Below are 5,886 nucleotides of genomic sequence, written 5' to 3' on the forward strand. Positions count from 1 at the left end.
TCTTCAGATCTCCAATTCCTTTCAGCTTTCTTCATTGCAACATACTTCTCTCTCTTGGGCTGATTCCATTCACTGTTCCAGATCTCCTTGGCAGGTATCCCACAACTCTGGCATCTCTTGAAATCTCCAATGAAATCCAGCTCCACATGATGGCCTCTCTCTAGACCTCCATGCAGGGACATCCTGACACATGTCTGGCCTGAGTGACTTTCTTAGCAACAGAGATTGCACAACCTTTCTTGTATCCTTGACTCCGAGGAAGAGCCATATAGTAAAAGCTGCCAAGTTCTACTGCTTGCTGGGGATGGAACATGGCCTCCTTGCTCAATTTTTTCAACTTTCTGTTTTTAATGGTTTCCTTTCTTGCTTAAGCTTTCCTTTAATTCCTTTTTACAAATGGGAAGCTTAGCTGGATAGAATCTTATCATGAGTTCTTTATTCTCTCGTTCTCTCTTTTGTTTTGTTTTTTTTTTTTTCATTTAGCATCTGGCATTAATTGTTTTTCCCTCCTTGAGAACAGGATTTAATTCCATAACACTTCCTGGTATGCCTTTCCCCCTCAAACTATACATTTGTATATTTTTTTCTTGCAAAACTTCATTTTTTTCCAAGCCCACATAAAAGTGACTTATGTGACACATGGTATAGTTATTATAAAATTATAATCATGTGACATAGGCTGTCTTGAAATCTCCTCTGCCAATGTCATTAGTTCCAAACTCTTCAATTTAGCCTCTGGGAGATATTTAGAACAAAACCAGTTATATTCTTTGCCAAAATATCCCAAGAATTGTCTCTAAGCCACTTACTAACATTCTTCTCTTCCAGAATCTCTTGAGCTAGGCCCTCATAATCTACATTGCTCTCTACACCACTGCCTTTCATGTTCTCTCTAGGATGGCCCATTGAGCCCTAATTACAGTGACCCACTGCTTTCCTAATCCTACTTTTCAAAGTCCACATTGTGTCAACAAGCAGCATAGTCAGGCCTGTTACAGCAATACCTCACTCCCTAGTACCAACTTCTGTCTTAGTCAGTGTTTTACTGATGTGAAGAGACATCATGATCATGGCAAGTCTTATATAATAAACTATTTACTTGGGGCTTGCTTACAGTCTTAAAGATTTAGTTCATTATCCTCACAATGGAGAACATGGCTGCCTATAGACAGCCATGATAGCTGGGAATACTAAATCTGTATCCAAAGGCAGCAGGAAAAGAGAAAGCCTTTGGATACAGATTTTTGCTGACATTGCTTTTGAAACCTCAAAGCCCAACTCAGTGACATACTTCCTCCACACACCTGCTAATTCTTTCAAATAGTACTACTCCCTGGTGACTAAAATATTCAAATATATTGGCCTATGGGGCCATTTTTATTCAAACCACCATTTTTTTTTTTTGTTGTTGTTGCTGTGATAAAGCATTTTGACAAAAACAACTTAAGGAAGAGTTTATTTTAGCTCATGGTTCTGTAAGGATAGAGTGCACAAGGACACTGAAGAACTGATATTTTGACAGCAGTAGGAAACAGAGATCAGACACAGGACACAAAACAGCAACTGGGAGGCTAGAACCCGCTGAAGTCTGCCCCCAGTGAAACATTCATTCTGCAAGGCTATACCTTCCAAAAGTTCCATAACTTCTCTAAACAGTGCCACCAACTGGGAAATCAAGTGATCAAATATATGAGTCTTATGGTGTACATTTCTTATTCAAACCACATTAGATATTTTTATTATATTAGATCTTTATATTGTAGCAACAGAAAAAGAATTAACGTATTACACACACACACACACACACACACACACACACACACACACACACATTTCTAAAACCTTTAAAAGAATTTATAAGTTAATTCTATGAGACTATAATTCATAGTTGTTAGGGTCCAGAGAAGATTACTCTTTCTTTGGCCATGTCTGCCTGCAGGAGCTGCTTTTCGATAAGGACTGTAGCTGTAGGGATATGGTCTGTCCCCTAGTAAGAGTATGACTGTAAAGCTCTAAATCCTCTTCCCCCATAGATTCTCAGGTGAATGGCTGGTTCATTCTCAGTTCCCCAAAGCAGTTTATAGACTTCAGGTTGCCAGATTCCCTAGGACATTGGAGTGTTAACACATGCTCTAACTATTTAATATGTACACATGAATCATTCTGTCCCTCTCCTTGATTCTCCATATATTTTTGGAATCACATAGAATTTTCCTAAAATTTCCTTTATTCTCGTTTTCCCAGCTTCAGATCTTGCTGAGAAATCTTTCCCCTTTCTTTGAGACCTACCAGAAGAGACCCCTCTTCTGCCTTGTGGACTTGAATAGTCCTACCCTGCTATCTGTCTTGCTATGGTGCTGAGGCCTGAAGTTTCACTCGTTTCCCCACCACACTGTCATCTGGATTTCTGTATATATGCCCACAGTGTTAATAACTCTTCTAGTAATTTTTTTTACCCCAAATGAAATCATCCTCAGTGCCTCCCTTGAATTTCAATCCCAAGACCATTCAATAATTAAAAACTAGTAAATAAAGATAGCTGTGTGTGTAGTATAAGCCATGCATTTTCATGACCCTACATTATCTTCAAGGCTACCTACTAGGCATTTTATATGCATTTACAAGGAGAAACGAAAAGCTTTGCTTCTTGCTGAAATCAACAGAGTTGATATAGAGCTGAGATAACTGTCATCTGCTCAGAGCAGATGTGAGGCCAATGCTTGTTAAAGCTGTGTTAGAGTTGGTTCGTTTGATGAACATGTCCATTGTTCATGAGAAATCCTCTAGTTCTCAGGTAGAAGTCACTCTTCTTGTGACCCGCCCCCCTCCTGTGAATTGCTATACTCATTTGTAGCCAGTGGCTGACTCAAGTGGCCTATACTTTCTTTCAGGTCTTGTAAGAAGGCCAGGTTCATGCCCCATCTCTGTCCATGTGAGTTAGGGCTGCTCTACTCTGAGGTTGGCTGCACACAGCACATTTGAAGCCATAAAATGTGAAGTATTAAAAAGCAGATGGTTTCATTTAGTATGACTGGGAGACGCTTCTGGAACATACCTTTAAACTACTAAAACCTTTACTGTGAGAAGATAGAAACTTTAAGACACACAGTTAAGGATGGTTTTAATACCCATCTAGCATGTAACAGAATATGATATTTTTCTTGTTGTCCCAGAATTGTTGTTAAAACCTGAGCTGACAACACATGGCACTAAGATTCTCTAAGCCACTAATGGCCACCGGGGCTTACTACATGACAGTTGTCACCATTACTTATTACTAGTCACCCCAACCACCCCATTTCTTTGTGCTTTCCCAGAATTTGAGGGAGGGTAAACAATCAAAATTTATGGCTGATGCTTTCCTTTCCTTGCCCTCGGAGGAGCCAGTAGAGCTTTTCTGCCCAGAGAGCCAAGTGACTCAGTCTTAATAACATCCTCATGCAGATTGGGGCCATCTTGGGAAAGTAGAGATTGTCAGCCTCTCCCTCCAAATATTTACTTAGGTGCAGAATCTTGAAACATGTTCTGTTGCTGAATATATGATTTACTTCTCAAATTTTCTCCTTTGTTTTGGGAAGAGATGGGATAGTGTGGCTGTGGTTCTGGATGTTTTGACACATACTTGTGATGAAGTAGGAAGTAAGCTAGTCTTTGGAGGGGCTTCTAGAGTTTGAGAAGGTTTTAGATACAGAAAGACCTAGCCTGAAGCTTCACATTCACACCATATATATATGCCATGATGGGAGGTCATCACAGTCATTGAAAGTCAACCTGAACCAGGGCAAGAGCAGGGATACTTCCTAACCAACACGTCAACCACAATCACATAGAGTGTCATTGTGTATCTGAAGTCCTGGTCTCCTTTGAATCCAGGATGGCAAATGCTTGTAGCAAGGGAGCAATGAAGGCAGTCAGAGGTAATTATATACCCTCCTACACTTTAGACACCATGTTTGAATCAGGTGACATAAGGGAATGGTGTCTAAAGGAGATTTGAACTAAGTATGACACCCAGGTTTTAAAAAGTGTTAATATCTGAATCATTGTTATTGGAAATGGAAGTTTGCTGAGTACAAAATGCCTGTGGAGTCATCCTAGGATATTAAGAAACCAGTAACCCAGCTATGGAAGCTAAGCTATTTCAGCAGTTTTGGAGTTTATACTAGGAAGACAAAGTCATTTGGCACTTAAATTACAATAAATTATAACACATTGGTGAGCTGTGTGTTTAAAATTAACCTTTTTTCTCTGACAAGCTTCCATGCCGTTTCTTCATAAGCAGGACTTTAGTTACCTATAGCTTCTCTAGGTCATGCCTCGCCCATATAACCTTTGGTTATAAAGGATTGAAAATACCTAATATGTGTATATATAGCAATATTTCTATGTGTCAGTATTGCTGTTGTACGGATGTGGAATGTCCTTCAAAGACTCGTGTTATTAGTAACATCTCAGTCCCTAGCCCACAGGACTGTAAGAAGAAACGTATTTGAAAGTCTTCTGGTCTTATGGGAATTCCATTGTCCAGTATCTTTATTCAAAGCCTTAAAGTTTTAGTTGTCTAGACGATTGTATAGTCTTTGGAGTTTCTTACATATAGAATCATATCATCTGTAAAAAGAGATATTTTGTCTTCATCTTTTTCTATTTACACTTTTTTTTGTTTTCTTGTCTTATTGCTCTAGCTAAGGATTCAAATACTGTACTGAATAGAAGAAGAGAGAATGGGCACCCTTGTCTTTATCCTGATCTCAGTGGGAATGTTTTTAGATTTTTTTCTATTTAGCATGGTGTTGGAAGTTTGTTGCATGTAGCTTTTATTATGTTGAGGCAAGCTTCTTTCATTGCTCATCTCTCTATCACTTTTTAAAATGAAGAGATATTAGATTTTGAGAAAGAACTTTTGTGTGGTGTACTATGAGATAAGATATCTTCTGTCTCTGAGCCTGTTTATGAATAAAGTATATCTATTAATTTACACATGTTTAACCACTTTGCATTGCTGGATTGAAGCCAACTTGGTCACGAGAATTAATTTTTTTTGTATGTGATCTCGAATTTGGTTTGCAAGCATTTTACTGAGACTTTAAAACTATGTTTTTCAGGGAGATTGGTCTATACTTTTCTTTATATGTCTCTTTTGAATTCTGTTTTGTAATGTTATAATGACCACTGTCTTAGTTAGAGTTAGTATTGTTGCAATGAAATACCATGACCAAAGCAACTTAGGGAGGGAGGGGCTTATCTATGTCACAGATTATTAGCAAAGGAAGTCAGGACAGGAACCAACATAGGTCAGGAATCTGAAAGCAGGAGCTGATGCAGAGACCATAGAAGCATGTTGCTTACTGGTTTGTTTTTTATGGCTTGCTCAACTTGCTTTCTTATAGCACCCAAGACCACCAGCCCAGGGGTGGCACCACCCACACCTACAGGCTTGCTTACATCCTGATCTTTTCTCAATTGAGGCTCTCTCCTCCCTGATGACTTTAGCTGTGTCAAATTGACATAAAACCAGCCAGTACAACGGACCACTTGTCAACCTGACATACGAATGCATCACTTTTCAATTAGAACCTTTCCTTTCTCATTTACTCCCAGACGGACCATTAATATTAATATCACAATATAAAACATAAACAACTTTAAAAGTTCCACACTGTTTACAAATTCAAACTAGTTAAAAGCTCAGTCTCTTTTAAATATCAGCTCTTTAAAAATCCAAAAATTTTTTTTCAAAAGTTCAAAGTCTTTCAGCTGTGGGTTCCTGTAAAAATCAAAATTAAGTTCTTCCCCTTTTCTTCAAGAGGGGAGAATCAGGATATGGTGACAATCTGAGCCAAGCAAGACCAAGTTTCAATAGTGTAAATAACCCAATGCTCAGGA

The sequence above is a fragment of the Micromys minutus genome (assembly GCF_963924665.1).
Source record: "Micromys minutus genome assembly, chromosome: 4".
Taxonomy (NCBI): Eukaryota; Metazoa; Chordata; class Mammalia; order Rodentia; family Muridae; genus Micromys; species Micromys minutus.